The following is a 24357-nucleotide window of genomic DNA, read 5'->3' on the forward strand; positions in this document are numbered from 1 at the left end:
AACAGTATTAATCCGATTGTGTAAACTGTGCAAACAGATTCTCAAGGAAGATGGATCCTTTTAAAAATGTTATTAGACAAAAAACAGATCTGGCTAATTAATCTATATGGGCCAAATAATGATGATCCACACTTCTTTGAAAATATATATAATAATCTTAAACTGAAAAGTAACTAAGTAATCTATTATTATGGTGGGAGAATATAATATGGTTTTAATTACCTCAATGGATCATATTTGAAATCACACTACAAACTATCACCCTCATGCACTTAAGGAGATCACGAACATCATGGATACATAAGAACTAGTGCATATATGGAGGCTGAAAAACCCTGAACAAGCGAAATGTACATGGAAGAGGCTTAGTCAAGATAGACGTCTTGACTACTTCCTGGTCTCATTCATGCTGTCATTAAAAGTTTAAAAATGATTAATCGGAGACAGAGTGCGAATGGACCATCGTCTAATTGGCCTCCACATGACGCAGAATTTCCAAGTGGACGGGGATATTGGAAATTGAATCAAAGCCTACTGGTTGACAATTTGTTCTCAACTAACGCAACATAATTCATAATTTACTTTTTTCTGCACAACATAGGTACAGAAAATCCCCTTATTGTATGGGGCACTTTTAAAGTACTTTTAGGGATTTCAATGACACCGGAGGGGATGGCTGCTGTTTTATGTGCTCCTAACCAACTATTTTGTTTGTTTTTTCACATTGTTTGTAACTTATTTTCCAACTTATTTTGTACATTGCTGCTACTGTCACTCAGCAATTACTCACTTCAAACTGGACGAAGAAGATTTCTTCTTTAGCGAGTCAGACGCGAAGGATATACTACTTTCTCGGGAACGGGCCCAAATCCCCGTCATTTGCGTGAAGAAAAGATAGAGAAAAGGGGGGCGGATGTCGGGCTGCCTTCTGAGAATTCGTAGGTGAGTTAATAAACTTCCTCTACCATCAGTCCTATTAGCCAATGTGCAATCATTGAATAACAAAATAGATGAGCTCTGATCAAGGATATCCTACCAACGGGACATTAAAAACTGTAATATCTTATGTTTCACTGAGTCGTGGCTGAATGACAACATACAGCTGGTGGGGTTTTTGGTCCATCGGAAAGATAGAACAGCTGCCTCCAGTAAGACAAGGAGTGGCTGTCTTTGTCTATTTGTAAATAACAGCTTGTACAAAATATAACATTAAGGAAGTCTCAAGGTTTTGCTTGCCTAAGGTAGAGTATCTCATGATAAGCTGCAGACCACACTATTTACCAAGAGAGTTGTTATCTATATTTCCCGATGCTGCCACTAAGACGGCACTCAACGAGCTGTATAGGGCCATAAGCAAACAAGAAAATTATCATCCAGAGGCGGCGGTTTTAATGGCCGCGGACTTAATGACGGGAAACTTAAATCCATTTTACCTCATTTTTTTACCAGCCTGTTAAATGTGCAACCAAAGGGAAAAAAACAAGACCACCTTAACGCCACGCACAGAGATGCATACAAAGCTCTCCCTCGCCCTACATTTGGCAAATCTGACCATAATTCTATCCTCCTGATTCCTGCTTACAAGCAAAAACTAAAGCAGGAAGTACCAGTGACAAGCTCAATAAGGAAGTGGTCAGAAGGCGCAGATGCTATGCTACAGGACTGTTTTGTAACACAGACTGGAATATGTTCCGCGATTCTTCCGATGGCATTGAGGAGTACACCACATCAGTCACTGGCTTCATCAAGTGCATCGATGACGTCGTCCCCAAACTGACTGTACGTACATACCACAACCAGAAGCCATGGATTACAGGCAACATCCGCACTGAGCTAAAGGGTAGAGCTGACCCTTTCTAGGAACGGAGCTCTAACCCAGAAGATCATAAGAAGATTTTTTAAATAATATGTTTATTATTTTACAATAAAAAATCTAATAAAAAAGACAGCAATACTAACAATGACATTCATTGTACTGTTGAATGGGATGGACAATTTAGAGGACAAAACAAAACTTAACTCACACATACACAAAATAAAACTAAATCCTATTAGGTGGTGCATGTATAAGAAGACAGCATATAGTCATTACAAGCAGTGTAGTTATCCAGTATCGGCTGTCATATTTTGTAAAACATTGAACTTCTATTGGAGGTATTGTATCAAATCTTTTCCATATGTATTACATTCCCTAAATCCCGTAACCACATTTCAAAGGTAGGTACAGTCTCCAGTTTCCAAAATTGCAATATGAGCCTTTTGGCTAATAGAGTACAAAGAGAGACAGCTTTCCCTTCGTGGTTATTCCCATCAACTGTACCAAACAGAGCGGTCAATGGGTCTGGGGCTAGAACTCTATCAAAGGCTCTAGATAAGTAATCAAAAATGAGATCCCAGTAAACATGTAACTTAGGACATGTCCAGAATAAGTGGGTCAACGTCCCCTCATCCTGCTTGCACCTCCCACACAGTGGTGAGGTGTCCGGGAATATTTTATGCAGTTTCACTTTTGAGTAATGTAACCTGTGTATCACCTTAAACTCAACAAGGTTGTGTCTGGCATTCACTGAACTGTGGTTTATATTCCTGAGAGCTTCTACCCAGTCCTCATCTGAGATTTCTGACCCAAGTTCTTGTTCCCAAGCCCTTTTAATGGTGTCTGTGGATACCTCTATGTGGGCCTGTAGCACATCATACAGTCTAGAGACCGACCCTTTTGAATGGGGTTTGACAAGGATCAAGCTATCTAATGTAGGACTATTTGGCTTCATGCCATACTGTGGGATATGTGTCCTTACTAAATTCCTGATTTGGAGGTATCTGAAAAAATGTGTTGTTGGCATGTTGAACTTTCCCTGTAATTGATGAAATGAAGCTAACTGACCATCTATGTATAGATTACCAATTGTTGTGAGCCCCTTCTCCCACCACTGTGAAAACACCACATCATCCAATGCGGGGTGGAAAGCATGATTCAGGCAAATCGGGCTGTCAATGTATACAGTGGGTATGTTAAGGAAATACCTAATCTGTTTCCAGATCCTAAGCGTATGACAAATGACTGGGTTAGAGTCATAAGTGGATTTTTTCACATATGATGGGCTATTAACAAGTGCAGGCAGTGAGGAACGTTGAAAGGAGGCCTGCTCAATCAAAGGCCATGCAGGCATATCCTTCTGTCTCATCACAGGTGAATTTTCCCTCCAGAAAGAGACAATGTTCAGATTAGCAGCCCAATAATACAGTTTAAAGTGAGGAAGGCCAAAGCCCCCCTCTATCTTGTACTTGCATAAATGCTTCTTTGAAATTCTGGCTGCCTTGTTATCCCATAAAAATGGAGTTACTATTGAATCCAGTTTCTTAAAATAGCTTTGTGGAATGAAATTGGGTAGACATTGGAAGAGGTAAAGAAACCTGGGTAGGACAACCATTTTAATAGCGTTTATATGACCAACCAAGGAAATAGGCAGAGTTTTCCAAGAATCTATATTTTGGTTAAGCTGATATATTTTCATGTCCCAATTTGCTTTTTATTTTTTTTATTTTTTTATTTCACCTTTATTTAACCAGGTAGGCTAGTTGAGAAGAAGTTCTCATTTGCAACTGCGACCTGGCCAAGATAAAGCATAGCAGTGTGAGCATACAACAAAGAGTTACACATGGAGTAAACAATTAACAAGTCAATAACACAGCAGAAAACGAAGGGGGGGTCTATATACAATGTGTGCAAAAGGCATGAGGAGGTAGGCAAATAATTACAATTTTGCAGATTAACACTGGAGTGATAAAAGATCAGATGGTCATGTACAGGTAGAGATATTGGTGTGCAGAAGAGCAGAAAAGTAAATAAATAAAAACAGTATGGGGATGAGGTAGGTGAAAAGGGTGGGCTATTTACCAATAGACTATGTACAGCTGCAGCGATCGGTTAGCTGCTCAGATAGCTGATGTTTGAAGTTGGTGAGGGAGATAAAAGTCTCCAACTTCAGCGATTTTTGCAATTCGTTCCAGTCACAGGCTTTCAATAGCTGATCAAGGTCTCTTGTCACTACAATGCCAAGGCTTGTGAACTTGTCCATCACTGTTCTAAACGGGGTAGATTGCAGAAATTGCATATCCACAGGCCGTGATATTGGCATCAACTCACTTTTTTGCCAGTTTATCTTGTAGCCAGAGAAGGAGCCAAATGTGTTTATCAAGTTAAGTAAGGGTGGAATAGAAGTTTTAGGCTTGGACAAAAACAAAAGAACATCGTCTGCATATAGGGAAATTTTGTGCTGTGTGTCCTTTATTTTAACAGAAGCTATATGGGCACAAGCCCGAATGCGAGTAGCAAGGGATTCCATGGCTATAGCGAAGAGAGCAGGCGAAATAGGGCACCCCTGTCGGCACCCCTTGAACAAGCGGAATGACTGCAACATTTCTTGATTGGTTACCACGGACGCCATTGGGTGTGCATAAATAATTATTATCCAATTAATAAATTCCTTTCCGAACCCGAAGTGCTCCAGAACCGACATCATATACTTCCACTCAATCCGATCAAACGCCTTCTCTGCATCAAGAGCTATTACCACTGCCTCAACCTTCTCTGCATCAAGAGCTATTACCACTGCCTCAACCTTCTCTGCATCAAGAGCTATTACCACTGCCTCAACCTTATGATCATTATACATTACGTTGAAAAGGCTTTTTCTATAGATCAGTGCTATTGTAGCCTCATACAGTGTTTGCGGGAGTTTGGCATTTTCTTTGGAGTGTTTAAACATTCGCAACATAAGTGGAGATAGACTGGAGCAGTAGTTCTTATAGAATTCTATTACATATCCATCGGGGCCAGGGGCCTTGCTGTGTTAATTTCCTCTAAAGTTATCCCTGCATCGAGTGCAGCAGCTGCCCCCCTGTCTAGTTTAGGAAGTTCACATTCAGCGAGAAAGCGTTCCATAGTTTGTGGATCAGTAGCATCACATTTTGATTGGTATACCTCTGAGTAAAACTGTGCAAAGCATTTATTCATATCCTGTGGATCTATTACTATTTTACCCTATTTTACCCTGAATAGCTCTAGATGCTGTACATGCCTTAGCTGTCTTGCTAATAATTTATGCGGTTTGTCACCCAGTTCAAAATAACTTTGTTGCGTTCTAGCAAGTAAAGAGCCCACCCGTATCGAAAGGATGGTATTGTATTCATATTTTAACTTTGTGATCTTCTCAAGGACTGTATACGAGGAATTCGTCCTAAAAACGTTCTCCTGTTCCTCTACCTCTCTTTCAATTTCTCTCAGCCTAGTATTGGCGCGTTTCTTCCTCTCCGATGTATAAGAAATAATGTAACCTCTAATCACAGCCTTTAGAGATTCCCAAAGCGTGGAGTCGTCAACATCCCCCGTGTCGTTAGTTCCGAGGAAAAAGGCAATCTGCTCCTTCAAATACTGACAAAAAGCCTCATCTTTCAGCAGGTATGCGTCTAAGCGACACGGTCGCCGACCTGTCGACATATTGTCGAGTTTCAGCACCATGGACACAGGAGAGTGGTCCGTAATTAGAATATGGTGATAGGTAACCGACTCAGCTGCTGAAATTAGTTTGGAGTCCAACAAAAAATAGTCAATTCTGGAATATGATTTATGAACTGATGAAAAGAAAGAATAATCCCTGTTGTTGGGTGCGTCAGTCTCCAAATATCGACAATGTTAAGGTTTGTCATCAACGTATTTAGACAGACACTGCCATTTGATTGTTGAAGTGACCTTCATAACTGTTTATCTAAAAGAGGATCTAACGTACAGTTAAAGTCCCCTCCAACAATAACACTTGTATCCAAGATATTTGGTATGTCCTTAAATACCCTTTGAAAAAATAATGGATCATCGAAGTTGGGTCCATATAAATTGACTAAGGTTACTGGTTTCGAATTCAGTGTACCAGCCACAATAATATACCGACCATTAGGATCTGAAATCGAGGATGAGTAAACAAAAGGAATGTTTTTCCTTATCAGGATTGCTACCCCTCTCGCTTTTGCATCAAAGTTAGACTGGTATATCTGACCGATCCAGCCGACTCATAGCTTGGCCTGAGCGGAGCGTTTAATATGAGTTTCTTGAAGAAGCACTATGTCAGCACCCAGTGATTTAAGATGAGAATAAACCTTAGCTCGTTTCACCACATGCCCTAAGCCATTACAGTTCCAGCTGACTATCTTTATTCCACCTGCCTACTCTGTGCTCTGTTACTATGTGGCATTTCTTATTTTAGAGCAAATTGTTGCTGTCATACAAAACTCAGAAGAAAAATGTCCCGCCATGCGGAAGCTTGTCATGCCACCTGTACTAATAATAAACGTGAACATAAAACACAGACCCCATCCCCCCTCCCGTCCCTTTACTGAGGGTATAGATGCTCCGCATATACGCTAATATTAAATAACACAACACTTAACTCTCTCGTTAGGGGGTGAGTGGCGCTAAAACATGGTGTGCTAAACAATGCTATATTAGCCACAACATCTCACCTATCATATAAGTCCCAAATTCTGATCTTCTAATCGAAAAGACATAGGCCGGAAATCCAAACACATTCCTGGCCTGTATTTGGTCATTTAGCCGACTGACACAGCCGTTCTGTATCCTCAGCCAGGGAGCTTGCTTGTCAAGAACAGTTCGGCCTCTTTTGGGTTGTCAAACGTACGTGTTGATCCTTCGACTGTCACCTTAAACCGGGCTGGGAAGAGGAATCCATATCGGATGTTGACCGCCCTGCATTTGTTGCGTACCTCATCATACTCTTTCCGTTGGTTCCTCACCTCCAAGGTAAGATCTGGGTAGAAAGCCACCCTGGCTCAATTGAAGTTAAGGGGGAACTTTTGACTAGCCAGCTTGAGGATGAGATCCTTGGTCTGGGTATAGTGCAGCCGTACAATGAATGGCCTTGGTGGCCCGCCCTTGGCCGGCTTCATTGCCTGAGATCTGTGTGCGTGGTCAATCAGGATGTCCGTTTTGAAGTGTTCACTCCCCAGCAATGCCTGTATCAGCTCCGAGACAAATTCAGTGGGTTTCCCTTTCTCAGTGTCCTCCTGGATCCCACATATTCGAATGTTCTGGCGTCTTGAATGCGACTCGAGCATTTCCAGTCGGGCTTTCAGGGTTTTGTTGTCATTTTTGAACGTTGCGCACTGTTTCTCTATGTCCTGTAGCCTGGCCTCGTGACCGACTGTCGTCTGCTCAACCTCATGGACCCTTCTCTGAGTTGCCTTCACAGTTTCGGCCAAAGTCCCAATACTCTTTGAGATATCAGGCAGCCTTGTGTCCACCTTCTTGCTTAGCGAGTTTATGGCAGCCAGTATGTCACTTTGCGTAGGCTCTGTGGGGATCTCTTGGAAGCTAGCATCTTCAGCTAACTCCTCGTGGGTTGGCGACGTTGAAATTGGTTCGTTGTCTATCTCATTCAAATTATCTTGTTTAGCGCTCCCTTTTTTGGTGCCTTTTCCCTTTGTCATATTTGTTTGAAGTTATAGGTCGTGAGAGGTTAAGATAAATACTAATTTGTTTCAAAATGGAGCGGAGCTCTAGCAAAGCACGTCTACTCCATAGCACGCTCTCTAGCGCCCCCTTCACTGACATTTTCAACCTGTCCCTGGCCAAGTCTTTAGCGCTGTCGTTAGGGCGGCAGGTAGCCTAGTGGTTAGAGCGTTGTGCCAGTAACCGAAAGGTTGCTGGATCACATCCAAGCTGACAACATAAAAATCTGTCGTTCTGCCTCTGACAAGTTAACCCACACTTCCCCGTAGACCGTCATTGTAAACAAGAAATTGTTCTTAACTGACTTGCCTAGTTAAATAAAGGTTTCATTTTTTTATTGGTTTAGCTTAATACCAACATGTTTCAAGCAGACCACCATAGTCCCTGTGCCCACTAAAACTAATTTCACCTGTCTAAATGACTACTGACTACTCACGTCTGTAGCATTGAAGTGCCTTGAAAGGGTAGTCATGGCTCACATCAACACCATTATCCCAGAAATCCTAGACCCACTCCAATTTGCATACCGTCCCAACAGATCCACAGATGATGCAATCTCTATTGCACTCCACACTGCCCTTTTCCACCTGGAAAAAAAGGAACACCTACGTGAGAATGCTATTCATTGACTACAGCTCAGCGTTCAACACCATAGTGCCCTCAAAGTTCATCACCTAGCTAAGGACCCAGGGACTAAACACCCACCTCTGCAACTGGATACAGGAATTCCTGGCAGGCTGCCCCCAGGTTGTAAGGGTAGGTAACAACACGTATGCCATGCTGATCCTCATCACAGGGGCCCATCAGGGGTGCGTGCTCAGTCCCCTCCTGTACTCCCTGTTCACCCATGACTGCATGGCCAATCACGACTCCAACACCATCAATTAATTTGCCGACAACACAACAGTGGTAGGCATAATCACTGACAACAATAAGACAACCTATAGGGAAGTGTGGTGCCAGGGTAACAACATCTCCCTTAATGTGATCAAGATAAAGGAGATGATTGTGGACTAAAGAAAAAGGAGAACCGAGCACACACCCATTCTCATCGATTTGGCTGTAGCGGAGCAGGTTGAGAGCTTCAAGTTCTTTGGTGTCCACATTACCAACAAACTATCATGGTCCAAACACACCAAGACAGCCATGAAGAGGGCACGACAACGCATATTCCCCCTCACGAGACTGAAAAGATTTGGCATTGGTCTTCAGATCCTCAAAAAGTTCTACAGCTTCCCCATCGAGAGCATCATGACTGGTTGCATAACTTTCTGGTATGGCCACCGCTCGGCTTCTGACCGCAAGGCACTACAGAGGGTAATGCGTACGGTCTAGTATATTACTGGGGCCAAGCTTCCTGCCATCCAGGACCTCTATACCAGGCAGTGTCAGAGGAAGGCCCAAAAAATTACCAAGGACTCCAGTCACCCTAGTCATAGACTGTTCTCTCTGCTATCGCACGGTAAGCGGTACCGGGGAGCCAAGTCTAGTTCCAAAAGGCTTCTTAACAGCTTCTACCCCCAAGCCATAAGACTATTGAACAGCTAATCAAATGGCTACCCGGACTATTTGCATTGTCCCCAGCCCACCCCTCCTTTTTACACTGCTGCTACTCTCTGTTTATTAACCATGCATAGTCACTTTACCTCTACCTACATGTACATATGACCTCAATTACCTGGACTAACCAGTGCCCCCGCACATTGACTCTGTACCGGAACCCCCTGTATATAGCCTCGCTACTGTTCATTTACTGTTGATCCTTAATTATTTGTTGTATTTGCATTTGTATTTTTTTCTTAAAACTGCATTGTTGGTTAATAAGGACTTGTAAGTAAGCATTTCACTGTAAGGTTCAAACCTGTTGTATTCCGCGCATGTGACAAATAACATTTGATTGATTGATTGATTTTGGAGGTCATTCAATACAATGCTCATAATTTAAACACAAGCAGTTTAGGTAAAAATAGATTAGAGTAATAAAGGAAATAACAGGACAGGGTAGATGGTAATGGAAACTGTACCTTAGAGGCGCAAAATAGGTTACAGGAAGAAAAAAAATTGGAGGAACTTATTCAAGAACGATCAGGTACAAAATGATTACTAAAATAAAGCGAATTGGATGGACATTTTACATTTTTCTTGAATCTTCAACATAGAAATGCTACCAAAAAGAATTCACAGAATTTACAGTCATCCATGATTCACCAAGTTATATTTTATTTTCAGTGTCCTCCCTCTCCACTGAATGATGATTTTAACTGTAAGGATTTTCTTTACTAATAATAATAATGTAAAATTAAACACATGTACATAAATACCTGTGTGAAGGCCAACTTACAGAGGAGGAACATCTTGAGGCAATTAAATATTTTCAGTCATGGAAAAACACCCGGGCTTGATGGTATACCAGGAGAGGTACTGTACTGTATATCAGACCTTTTTTGATGTCCTAAAAGATCAATTATTAGCATGTTTTAATTACTCCTATAAAAAATAGTAGACTATCAGGTACTCAACAAGAAGGTCTTAATTCATTACTACTGAAACAGGACCCAGGGGAAAAGTATAAAGATCCAGTCCATTTAAAAAAACTGGAGGCCTTATAAATAGCAGTGTCGGGCGATTTGGAAAGCCATAGTAAATAAGTCAATCAATAAAAATAATACTCGTAGGACAGGTTTTCATCTTTATCTCGTAGTCTGTGGATACTATGTGAATAGAAAGTTTCAAAATTCATATAAAACATCACAACACAATTGTAAAATATATCGCAGATGGGAACCAAACGAGGGTGATCTATGGTGATAGGTGGAATGGGCTGAGAGTGGCTGAGGGGGTCTTTGGTGATAGGTGGGATGGGCTGAGAGTGGGTGAGGGGTGGGATTGAGAGCTTATGTTCGGTAATAAACGGCAGATTTTTTATGGAATATCTACTGGGCGTACAAAGGCCCATTATCAGCATCCATCACTCCTGTGTTCCAGTGGCACATTTTGTTAGCTAATCCAAGTTTATCATTTTAAAAGGCTAATTGATCATTAGAAAACCCTTTTGCAATTATGTTAGCACAGCTGACAACTGTTGATCTGATTAAAGAAGCAATAAGACTGGCCTTCTTTAGACTAGTTGAGTATCTGGAGCATCAGCATTTGATGGTTAGATTACAGGCTCAAAAGGGCCGGAAAGAACTTTCTTCTGAAACTCGTCAGTCTATTCTTGTTCTAAGAAAATAAGGCTTTTCCATGTGAGTAATTGCCAAGAAACTGAAGATCTTGTACAACGCTGTGTACTACTGCCTTCACAGAACAGCACAAACTGGCTCTAACCAGAATAGAAAGACAGCTGAGGACTTGTGAGGTGTCTGTTTCTCAAACTAGACACTCTAATGCACCTGTGCTTTTCTTTCAAAAACAAGGACATCTCTAAGTGAACTTAGAACTTTTGAACGGTAGTGTATATATATGTAGCGGAAAAGCTGTAAAAACCAAAAAATATTTGTGTCCTCCGAGTGGTGGTGAATGAGGTAAAAAATGTTTTTGTAATAATAATTTTAAAAAAGACGATGCCACCGGGCCTAGGGCCAACTCGTTCAAACAAAGCTCATAGGTCATTTTGTAAGCGAACAGCTGTGTCATTGATGTTAAGGTGCAGTAAAGTATGTATGTTTGTACCTTTGCACCCTCAGTGGGGTTGCAATACAACCTGTATTTAGAAACTGAGGTATACTCAATAACTTTATTGGCCATGTCTGATTATCCAGTCTGACTATTAAAAAGGACTATGAGGCATTGAAGGTCACGGAAGCCAGGAACATGCAAAATACATTTTAACATGTTGCATCACATCTTTCAACCCTTCAAAATGGTTCTTTCTTTCTCTTTTCCCCCTCGCTGTCTCTCCCTTCAAAGTCCATATAATCGCTTACGTGTGAAAGAAAATGTCCGCTCATCTTCTGAGATACAGAAAAAGTAGGCTATACTTCAAATTAAATGTATAATATCAGACTGTGTGATTTATTTATGTATAACTATTGCTCCCGAAAACATGTGCAACACGATTAATTTAGTTTGTGTCACAGAAAAGACTTCGGTCTACCTTATTTCACACCTTTTTTCAAGCTACTCAATTAGAGACTCATTATACCTTATTACAATAATGCCAGGTACTGGACAAAAGTCTAATGCAAGCTGCAATCTACCACTGTATCCCACTTGGACATTGCTTCAGTCAATGCAAAAATAAAATTAACATGATTATAATATCACTGATAATTGGTTTTAAATTTGAGATAAGGTGACAGGAAATGACATGTGAGATGTTAAAGTGACATTCACAGTTTTAAAGGAAATCTGATGGATATATTAAACTCTGACAGTCTCTGACAGATATCTAAATTAATCTGAGGTATTACAAGTCATTCACATCAGCTTAAGCTGTAGGACGAGTGGAAGCAATGTAATAAACAGACAGGGTTTCAAGGTGTGACAACTTTGTACAAAGTCACAATCCCAATTATAGAGGCTTCTGTGAAAAACAATTCACCTACAACAAGGGTGTTAGACAATAATGGACTACCTACAGAACACACACGTAGGTACCTACGGACGCAGGAAAACACACACACACACACACACAAAAACAAATTGGAGGGTTTGGGGGAATTACAATGTCATAAAAGCAATGGTTCTTCTGCATAAAATAGCAATCATTCTGCATAATTTCACATGATGAGAATGTCCTCCCGAGGCAGTAAGTATCTTAGGATGCAAATGAGCTGATCCAACCACAAATAGTAGAATTCAGACGATATCAATTACTTCTTCAATGTTGACTTTTTAAGGCTTTTCACTCGTTTGGCTTTTAAGTTACTTCACTGTGCACTCTATGAGGGTTGTCTAACTTATTTGATACTTTGGGGAGGGTAGTGTGTTTTAGGTTTACATACACCCTTTTGGAGGAGGTTTTACTATATAATTTCTTCCATCCTAGCCAAATGTCCTCTTCTGCTTGCATGTGCCTCCTCTAGATCAAGGTGTTTTGGTACCTCACTTGTGCACTATGCTTTTCCTCATGCTAACTTTTATTATAAACTGGGTGGTTTGAACCCTGAATGCTGATTGGCTGACAGCCATGTTATATCAGACCATATACCACGGGTATAATAAAAACATTTGTTTTTCCCTGCTCTAATTACGTTGGTAACCAGTTTATAATAGCAATGAGGCACCTTGTGGGTTTGTGGTATATGGCCAATATACCACGGCTAAGGGCTGTGTCCAAGCACTCTGATTTGCGTCGTGCATAAGAACAGCCCTTAGCCGTGGTATATTGGCCATATATCACACCCTCTCGGGCCTTATTGCTTAAATATCCCACGGGTGAGTATAGTCTACCAGTCTAACTGTCTATCTTTCCCTCTATCCACCATTCATATTGACAATAGTGGTAGGTGGATCGTTTGTCCAGATCTGCAATAGGCTAACTAGCATCATACCACACATAAAATCATTAAAAGCTGCACCCATGTTCAATATAACTGGAGAGGCCACTTTTTGGTCAGTTCAAAAAGCTCCCCTATTGATCTTGTATAAGGACAATACAATTATCTAGACTAGCCTACAACAACACAATGACATGAATAATTGCATTATTGTTTTCAAATGAGTACCAAATTCTACTCTAGGCAGTGAAAATGTAACTTGAAAAACGGCACAAAATGACTGAGCATGTCAGTCTGGCTGCATTTTGAGTTCTGATACTGAGATGAGCTGTCTGTTTCGGATATCATTCTCCTAAGTCACCCTATAATAATGTGGCCACATACTGTATGCTTCCAGCAGGTCCAGTTATTCAGGAAAGTTTAAAGGGAAAATCCACAAAAAAAACATCTTAAATAACTAATAAGATGCGTGATTCTGTGTTGATCATATAGGAGAGGCAATACAATTACAATTCATGACAGGTCAGGCCCCCAATATGCTCATTGAAGTAATTATCTCCCAGTGATAGGATATCAATTTCCCAAGCCATAGTTATCAATTACCACGTGATGCAGGGAACCAAAAACTTCCCTCCTTTCACCACATACTGTAGCACACGTCAAAAGCTTAACCTGAGTTTGTCACAACACTCTGCTGATGATGGGCTCCAGAGTGGTGCAGATGTATAAGGCACTGCATCTCAGTGCTAGGTATAACTACAGACCCTGGTTCGATCCTGGGCTGTATCACAACTGGCCGTGATCGGGAGTCCCATAGGGCAGTGAACAATTGTCCCAGCGTTGTCCGTGTTAGAGGCCTTAATTGCAAAGTAAGAATTTGCTCTTAAATGACTTGCCTAGTTAAATAAAGATTTAAAAAATGTGTCATAGCAACAGTCTCCATCACTCTATCCAGATCAGCCATAGATGACAGATAATCCCTGCCTTTCAAGCTGTCAGCTCTTGATTGGTTAAGCCTTGTTACCTGTCAGCCACTGCTGAAAAAGCGGTAGAGAGAGAATTGTTTTCACTAGGTAACGCCCCAGAAATGGAAGGGCATAACATGGTATTGCACTGCTGGAGCTAGGAACAAAAGCATTTTGCTGCACCTGCTTTAACATCTGCTAATCTTTGTACGCAAAAAAATCTACTTTGATTTGAACATATCGTATTTTACTTGACTTTTGCCACAATGGCCGTCTGAGGCACATCTTTCACTGCCCCCTCTGGCCTGTCCATGGTCTACCCTACTCGCTCTCCGCGACTAATCTAATGCTCACAAAGAACCCCAGCTAAAGTTCACACTGCAAATCCTCTTTCAATATGCGAATCTCTTTGATGTTATATGCAAAGAGCCCTGCTTTATCTGGCACATGCATGCTCCATCACAGCCAGGCTGAGCTCTTTCCTTTTAGTGATCATCCCTGACTCGCACATCCACACTGACAGCTCAGTATGGGCTCATGTATTACCCCAGGAACCACCCAGACACTGTCAAACTTGAACAAAAGCAAAGCCCACAAAAATGAGACATGCATGGCCTAATTAACATCTAACGCCTTCAGCTCATGTCCTTTCCTATAGTGAGCTTGTGGCAACATTGTAGTTCTGTGCCTTTAATCTCCATGTACATTTTATATGTGAAAGCTGCAGAGGACTTTCTACAGTAGCTAGGACACCACCTCTCTGTGGAACTTCTGGGCAGGATCATCCTGCTACGGAAGCTTCTCTTAGGGGCAATTCACATATACACACTGTAACAACATAGACTGAAGACATAGGGCCATTTAAAGGTACAGTAGTCATTAGGACAGGTGAGAGAGGACGTTTGACTCCACAACAGATTGACGGCCTATTCCTCAGTCAGCAAACATCCATAGAAGACATCAACCATTAACTGCTTTGTAACTGTGGGATCATGAGTCACTAGGTCTCCATTGTTCTGCTGCTCTGCTTCCATTGATCCATTTATCTTCTGAGGTAGAGATCTAGATTTAGCAGAAGAGAGATAGTGTCAGACTGGGGGCACTATCTACGTACACACCTCCATCTGTCTTTGTGCGAGATGGATGAAGTGAAAAAAGAAGCCAAGAGAGAGCGGTGAATATAAACTTGTGCTGAAGTGAGCGCGAAAAGTGAGAGAGAGACGCCCGGGACATGCAGGGGTGTGAATAATGAGGAGGATAGCAGCGCTAAAGATCCCTCCAATCCCTCGGAAACACCGCTAACAACGTGTCGCTCTTCCCCATGGGATGTGTATGATACAAGTCCTCGCTATCTTAAGCCTCCCGTGTGCAGGGATCCTGCAAAGCAATTTGGCTGGGGGTCATTAAGTCACACCAAACTGTCAGCGATTGTCCATCTATTTCCCCATGTACTCTCTGTAGAAAACTAGGAGCCTGGGTTGGCGTTTCTTTATCCTCTCTCGTTGCCGAGGCTTTATCATGCACGGAAAAACTGGCATATTAATTGAGCTATTACAGAGAGGTATTGCTTGCTTGTTAGGCAGAACAATAACCTGCAGGAGCGCTAGCCTTAAAAAGAATAAAAACGGTTTGCTCTTTTTGTGCTTATGGAGACAAATCCCAGTAGGGGTATGGGTGGGAGATATCCTACTTTAATGGAACACACTGGGCTCCGATTAGGACTATTGATCCCTGCAACAGCATGTTGTGCTGTTCAACTGTTCAGCATTGCAGAGCCAGAAAGAAAATGGCAACCCACTCTGACATCAATTCATGGTGCACTGAGAACAGCAAAAGCATAGGGGAAGGATATTATGGAGGAGATGGGCCTGAGATAACAGCTTTGTTTGGACTGAGATAACAGCCTGGTTGGATCTGAGACAGACAGCCTGATTGGGCCTGAGATAACAGCCTTGGAGAGCGGGCAGGTGTATTTTTTATGTACTTTTTAACATTTTTACATGTGCAAAACCTCCCCTAACCAGGATGACGCTGGGCCAATTGTTCGCCGCCTCATGGGTCTCTCGGTCACGACGTTGGGCTTTTTCACAGGAACTGTCAAGTAACATGTCTAAATGGGAACCAAGCACAGGAGTTTGAACATGTCCACAGAAAAGACAAAACAAAACAGAGAAACGGTTTTCATTTATCCATTTTCACATCGTGTCTTTGTACAGTAGCTTGTTGGGAAGGCACAGCACAGCCAAGACAGCATGACAGCAGTGTTCTGTCTCGGAGAAGACGGCCTTCCCACAGGGGGAATTGTTTTGTGTGCTTTCTCTCTCGCTCTCGCTCTCGCCTATTCACCCTTTAGCATGTCTTCTTATTGAAGGGCAACGCATACAGGGAGAAAACTAACCGAGCAAATTGTTAGGAGAGGTGTAGTTGTTAAATTGACCGCTCCTCCTCAAGAAACACAGATCGAACACACACAACACTTAATGTCAAGCGGAAACCACCTGTTTTAGAAACATAATTAGCAACAGATTCATTGATGAATAGATGAGCATGCAAACCAGAATGGCGAGGAAATAAACGCATGATTCCAAAAGCAATGTCCTACTATGACCCAGGATATGCCCGAGTGACAGTGTATCATGGCACTCCCGAGAAGTCAGCGGTGTCTAACACTAATCTAGCATTTAAAACATCATTCATAATCAGAAGTTAGCTATACGCTTTTGCATTTAAACAGTTTGGCTGAAGGCAAACGCCTCTGTTGCCTTTGCCGATCAAGGCATACGACATCCCAAGGTACTGTAATGCCCCATTCTCTGAGCTATTTGTGTACTTTTCAAGCATTTAGAGATGCATGTGATTCCAACGAAGTAACACAGAGGAGTGTACAACATGGAATTATTACAGTATCACATACAATAGTAAAAACAATGCCCTTGTGCCCACGTCATTCGTTTCAAATGTCTTGAGGTTTGGATAACTATTCATGGATCACATGTTTCTCGTCCCTCTGGTTAGATGTATAAATGGTACTAATGTGCATAACACTGCACCTCTAGCAAGAAATGTCCATATCGAAAACCACAGCAACACACAAATAAATATCCAGTAGTGGTGAAATAAATTGTAGGCAGTGTCCATTGAGCAAATTCTATTGTGTATGTTACAATGCAATACCCCTAATCTCCATAGTAACCAACAGAGCACACAACTCAAGGGCTTCTTGTCCTTGAAAGCACTAACTATTTTCCATTTAGTACCTTGCCAGTGTGAATATCACATTTGAGAAATGACAGGCACACACAATGTCCCTGTGTGTTTTAGCCCGTACTGATGCAGGTCAACTTCTCTTCCATAATTGCAGGCTAAAATCAACCGCATGTTTCAAACCCATAAGTCATGAGGTCTTGCGTGTTTATGGCACATCCGTGAACAGGACACTCGCATATGCTGATTTGTTCATGATGTGCAAGCCGTAAAAGGCTTGGCTGCATTTACTCACCTCGCTCGAATTGTCCATTTCACCATAATGACATTGACAAACAAAACAACAGTGGAATAAAATGGATTACAACTGGGGGCTTAGATCTTCTCTTTGCTTCTCTCAACTTTCCATCACCCCACCTCTCTCCCCCTGGTGTCTACTATCCTTCAATATTTAAGGTGGACAATTTCAGGAGGTTATGCAAACGAAGAGCTGGGGTTGAATGCAAGTCAATCTTGATAGTAAGGTCATTTATCACACTATTGATCTTCAGCGCTTGCGGATTTGGCACGGAGTGGGTGTGGTTTGTGCCTGTGTTTGTGTTGCTCTGGTTATTTTCATAGAACGCAGCTTTTCATCCAAGGAGACACTATGCATCAGCTTTATCAGGCAGTCTCATTTTAGCCTCCATAATACCGGCAAAACCACAATGGGCAAATGTCTATGTACCAATCGATACAATGCAGAATGCATTCAAAATCAACTCAGCACAGCTGTAAGCGTGGCGACATCGATACATTTTCATGCTCGGACAATAAGAATGCTAAAGACTGATTGAGATTGGCTTTGCCAGACGAAGCGCACTGTATCTATTTTGTGAACAATGTGTTTTTGTTGCCCATGTCAGAAGCAAACCACAGTACAGTGGCTATTACAGTTTGATGGAACTTTGATCATCACTGTCCTTTACTTTTCAGACTTTTCCTCTTCCCGGAGACAACGGATGTATTTTTAGATGGAGGGATCGAATGGAGAAACATGCAGGCATCCACAATGGCGCTGAATGATTTAAGGGCTTGAAGGTGTGCTCTTCCTCCTCTGACCTTTGGAGTGTGCATGCTATGGGACTTAAAGTAAACACTGCTCCAGTTCACTGGTGCTCAAACAGAAGATAACACTCCACATGCAACCTAACACGCACCTTTCCCATCTCTGTCCTCAGCAGGTCAATTTTCAAAAGTCAGATGGACTCGTGGCCAAAAGTTTTGAGAATGACACAAATATACATTTTCACAAAGTCTGCTGCCTCGGTTTGTATGATGTCAATTTGCATATGCTCCAGAATGTTATGAAGAGGGATCAGATGAATTGCAATTAATTGCAAAGTCCCTCTTTGCCATGCAAATGAACTGAACCCCCCCCCCCCCCCCAAAATGCCACTGCACTTCAGCCCTGCCACAAAAGGACCAGCTGACATCATGTAGTCATTCTCTCATTAACACAGGTGTGAGTGTTGACGAGGACAAGGCTGGAGATCACTCTGTCATGCTGATAACAGACTGGAAGCTTCAAAAGGAGGGTGGTGCTTGGAATCATTGTTCTTCCTCTGTCAACCATGGTTACCTGCAAGAAAACGTGTGCCGTCATCATTGCTTTGCACAAAAAGGGCTTCACAGACAAGGATATTGCTGCCAGGAAGATTGCACCTAAATCAACCATTTATCGGATCATCAAGAACTTCAAGGAGAGCGGATCAATTGTTGTGAAGAAGGCTTCAGGGCACTCAAGAAAGTCCAGCAAGCGCCAGGACCGTCTCCTAAAGTTGATTCAGCTGCGGGATCAGGGCACCACCAGTACAGAGCTTGTTCAGGAATGGCAGCAGGCAGGTGTGAGTGCATCTGCACGCACAGTGAGGCGAAGACTTTTGGAGGATGGCCTGGTGTCATGAAGGGCAGCAAAGAAGCCACTTTTCTCCAGGAAAAACATCAGGGACAGACTGATATTCTGCAAAAGGTACAGGAATTGGACTGCTGAGGACTGGGGTAAAGTCATTTTCTCTGATGAATCCCCTTTCCGATTGTTTGGGGCATCCAGATAAAAAGCTACTCCGGAGAAGACAAGGTGAGCGCTACCATCAGTCCTGTTTCATGCCAACAGTAAAGCATCCTCAAACCATTCATGTGTGGGGTTGCTTCTCAGCCAAGGGAGTGCACTCACTCACAATCATGCATAAGAACACAGCCATGAATAAAGAATGGTACCAAAACATCCTCAGAGAGCAACTTCTCCCAACCGTCCATGAACAGTTTGGTGACGAACAATGCCTTCTCCAGCATGATGGAGCACCTTGCCATACGGCAAAAGTGATAACTAAGTGGCTCAGAGGAACAAAACATTGATATTTTGGGTCCATGGGCAGGAAACTCCCCAGACCTTAATCCCATTGAGAACTTGTGGTCAATCCTCAAGAGGCGGGTGGACAAACAAAACCCTACAAATTCTGACAAACTCCAAGCGTTGATTATGCAAGAATGGGCTGCCATCAAGTCAGGATGTGGCCTAGAAGTTAATTGACAGCATGCCAGGGCAGATTACAGAGGTCTTGAAAAAGAAGGGTCAACACTGCAAATATTGACTCTTTCCATCAACTTCATGTAATTGTCAATAAAAGCCCTTGACACTTATGAAATGCTTGTAATTATACTTCAATATTCCATAGTAACATCTGACAAAAATATCTAAAGACACTGAGGCTGCAGACTTTGTGAAAATTAATATTTGTGTCATTCTCAAAACTTTTGGCCACGACTGCACTTCCACTATACAGGATAGCTTTTTTAACCGAGTCTTAATTGAGTTTCCATTAAGCATGAAGCAATCTTTCATAGCAGGCTTTGTGGTGAGGGCGTTCCTATAGTGATGCGCCTGCTACAGAATCTCAGATGGGCCACACAAAGCTCAAGCTAACACACAGGGGCTTGGGCAGGGAAAACTATTTAACTGCACCCATCCGGCAGGCTTCATTGTGCATCGATGCTTGGAGGCAGGGCTATAAACAGATTAAAGTAGAATAGTTCTCTGAAGGGTGCTAAGTAAAGCCCATTAAAACTGAAATGGTTTCTGTGCAGCAGCTCATACAAATTGCAGCAGGGGAAACAAGCCACTCTCTTTTGTGAGAGGATCAAATCCTCTGTTTGCTTGCTTTGTAACAGATCCAAAAGAATGTTGTCTTTACCGCGAGAGCCTAAAGCTGTCATGTCCCTTCCACATTTCTGACGAGAAAACTGTGTCTCCATTGAGAAATAAACTGTGGGATTATCCTATCCTAACCTGATAAAAGTAGCACAAATAGTGACCTAGGGTAATTAGGATAGCGCCAAATGCCACCCAAACAGCACACAGGCATCTATGGAAAAATTGTGTTACTAAAGTTACATTGGTGGAATCAACTCAATTGATAAAATTGAGAAGTTTTTGTGTGTTTAAATGAGCATTTTTACAAGGTGTACATTGCATTCGGAAAACATTCAGACCCCTTAACTTTTTCCACATTTTGTTACGTTACAGCTTAAAAAAATTATTATTATTTCCATCATTAATATACACACAATACCCCATAATGACAAAGCAAAAACAGGTTTGCAGAAATTTACGCAAATGTATGAAACCCCCCCAGAAATATCACATTTATAAAAGTATTCATTTACGTGACTCAGTACTTTGTTGAAGCACCTTTGTCAGCGATTACAGCCTCAAGTCGTCTTGGGTATGACACTTCAAGCTTGGCACACCTGTATTTGGGGAGTTTCTCCCATATTTCTCTGCAGATCCTCTCAAGCTCTGTCAGGTTGGATGGGGTGTGCCGCTGCACAGCTATTTTTAGGTCTCTCCAGAGATGTTGAATTGGGTTCAAGTCCGGGCTCTGGCTGGGCCACTCAAGGACAATCAGAGACTTGTCTCGAAGCCACTCCTGCATTGTCTTTGCTGTGTACTTAGGGTCTTTGTCCTGTTGGAAGGTGAACCTTCCCCTCAGTCAGAGGTCCTGAGTGCTCTGAAGCAGGTTTTCATCAAGGATCTCTCTGTACTTTGTTCCGTTCATCTTTCTCTTGATCCTAACTAGTCTCCCAGTCCCTACAGCTGAAAAACATTCCCACAGCATGATGCTGCCACCACAATGTTTCACCATAGGGATGGTGCCAGGTTTCCTCCAGAAGTGACACTTGGCATTCAGGCCAAATAGTTCATTCTTGGTTTCATCAGACCAGAAAGTCCAAGGGGGCTGTCATTTGCCTTTTACTGAGGAGTGGCTTCCGTCTGGCCACTCTACCATAAAGACCTGATTGATGGAGTGCTGCAGTGATTGAGTTGGGAGTTTCTCTCATCTCCACAGAGGAACTCTGGAGCTCTCTCAGAGTGACCATCTTGGTCTCCTCCCTGACCAAGGCCCTTCTCCCCGATTGCTCAGTTTGGGCATTTTAGAATAAGGCTGTAACATAACAAAATATGGAAAAAGTCAAAGGGTCAGAATGCCTTCTGAATGCACTGTATATGCTAATATACATTGTTTATCTTATATAATACATAGGTCTTGATCAGTGTATGCAATGAGATTATTTATAATGTGAGAGTGCTGATCTCTGAATCTGTTTCACTTCTCTAACAGAGATATCTGATGCAACATTTTTCCTACATTATGCTAGCATCTTATGCGTGTGACAGGGCACTGTGTGTTCTTCTGGCCCGTGCGGTGTTAGAAGCTCTCCTATGTGACCCTAAAGGTTGTTTTTCTTCTCATTAAGCCCTTACTGTTACATCATCGCTGACATCAGAATAACTCTTAGTTTCTATTTTGTGCCGCTTTTAATTGGCTTTTAAATGGCGAGTACTGGAGAGACACATAAAGGCACTAAAGCGTCCCGGCCCTGTTATTTTAAGATGCACGTCGTAACGAGGAAGGCAGCTTACGCGCGGATAATCCAAACTGACTACAGCACGTTTGACCTTAACAATGAAGTTTCAACTGGTAAAGTGTCCTGGCTTGCCAGCAGCTCCTCAGACAGTGTCTGTCAGGGCTGACCCAAGTTTTAATTAATGGGCTGACTGTAAAGACATTACTCAGTCTTTGGACAGACATGACTAAGGGAAATCCAACAGACAATCTCTTTCACAAAATGGACCGTTGTACTGTATGTCTCTAACCCTAACCATGCTTTGTGACATACATGTACTGTATAAATAATAGGCTATTATTGTGATATATAGAAGTACAGTATGTTCCCACAAGAGACATACAAACTTAAGTGTCTGTCGAAGGTGAAAAAACAATGGTTAAATGGAATTGTTTTGATATTCCAATGAGATCATGTAAGGGGGTACGTAACTGGTGGCAGTGAAGTCAGACGCAGGGGAGCAGAACTAGGTAATAGCCGGAGCAGTTCAATATCAAAAACCAACGGCATAAAGAAAGAACCAACATGGGTACAAAACCCGACGCGCACCAGTCAACATGTGCACAAGCACTTACAACAAACAATACCACACAAAGACATGGGGGGGACAGAGGGTTAAATACACAACACTTAATGAGGGAAATGACAACCAGGTGTGTAGGAAAACAAGACAAAACAAATGAAAAGTGGATCGACGATGGCTAGAAGATCGGTGACGCCGACCGCTGAACGCCGCCTGAACAAGGAGAGGAACCGACTTCGGTGGAAGTCGTGACAGATCATGTTGGTTTACGCCACATAAGGATAAATAACAAATACAGACACTATGACAACCACTACATTCACCACAACTACTACAATAGTTAATACAAAAGGCTACCGAGTACAGTGCATTCACATATTAGTCTCTTTCATATAACTCTTCCGTTTTAAAGGGTGTAATTTTGTTATTCGACACCCATGTGTAACATCCATCTGGGTGATGTATGGGGCCTATTCAGCACCAGACTACCCTTCACACAATGCCTGTTGTGGAAAGACAAAGTCTATTAAATGTGGACTGCATGTCTTGATGTCTGTCACAATCCTGCTACACAAAGTTGTTCCATTCATAACCTCTACGACAGTAAGGCAAATGCAGGCACATGCGGTTGGGAAAGTAATATAAATGATATAATCTTGATGTTATATCCTGTGAAGGGTCATATGTTTTGTGGCAATTAGTTGACAATGTCTATTGTCTCCAACCGTTGAACCCAATTTTTATGCTTTAAATTTTTTATTTTTTTACAATTAGAGATAGCATCATGCTTACAACCAGAAAATAAAGGAGATAAGAATTTAACCAACAAGACAAAATGTCTCAAAATATAGAATGCTACAAATTAATTACCTGGAAACCAACTGCTGGCCACCGGAGACAAATAACCCATGATTCTTTGACTGTTTTCTAACTATCAGGACATAACCGTCACTGTCACTGTCACAATATCATTTAACCAGTTAAAGTCATTTGTAAAATGTCAGTTCTCATTAAGGGCTGTTTGTAATTACCCATGCCATGAACATCTGTGTTTATGACAACACAGTCAAAGGCAACTGCAAGTGGGGACCCCTGAACACAAGGCAGTAGATCAGGCATGTAATAGTTTCCACTCTCTGTTGGCTCAACATTGTGGATATGTTTTACTTACTGTGTACTCTCCAGGCCTTGCCTCCTTTCATTACCTTTCATTACAGTCAAACTGAGGTCACAGCCTGGTCCATGGCCAAATTCTACAATAATTTGCGCCACGGTTAATGTGGCTCCCAAGTTTTCCCCCTCATCTAAATAACTACAATTTGCGGCTTCTCTGGGCTTGTGCGTGACACCTTTTAATCTGCAACTCATCCTAATGGTTCCTAATTCCTCAGAACGAAGGCTAGTCTCCCTGGCTGAGAATAGAAAATAAAAGGCTGCCTATTCATTCCATCTATTTTTAAACCCTCACAGAGGTGATACTGGAGTTGGTGTGCATGCAACCTTTGTCTGCTAGGCCTAGTAGCTCCCCCCTGCTCAGGCGTGAGGAGGGTTAGGTATAAATTAAGGAAGGGGAAATGACATGGAGAACAGGAGCACAGGGTGGAACTGGCAGGGCTTATCGGGGCCTATCAGCCATGTAAATGTCCCCTCATAAATGATGAAAGATGTATTATCACACAAATGGAAAGGGTGACAGTGATGGAAATAAATGGGTTCTGTCAAAGGTATTTCTTCAGCATGGCCTGGCAATTATCC

General features: G+C 42.1%; 1 protein-coding gene across 1 annotated transcript in view; it reads right to left on the bottom strand.

Moving 5' to 3' along the window:
• The window catches only part of LOC109909356 (leucine-rich repeat and fibronectin type III domain-containing protein 1-like protein), a 146845-nt gene that overhangs the window by 97691 nt on the left and 24797 nt on the right, over positions 1 to 24357 (bottom strand). The gene's annotated exons all lie outside the window — the stretch shown is intronic.

This window comes from Oncorhynchus kisutch, linkage group LG18 (assembly GCF_002021735.2).
Source record: "Oncorhynchus kisutch isolate 150728-3 linkage group LG18, Okis_V2, whole genome shotgun sequence".
Classification (NCBI taxonomy): Eukaryota; Metazoa; Chordata; class Actinopteri; order Salmoniformes; family Salmonidae; genus Oncorhynchus; species Oncorhynchus kisutch.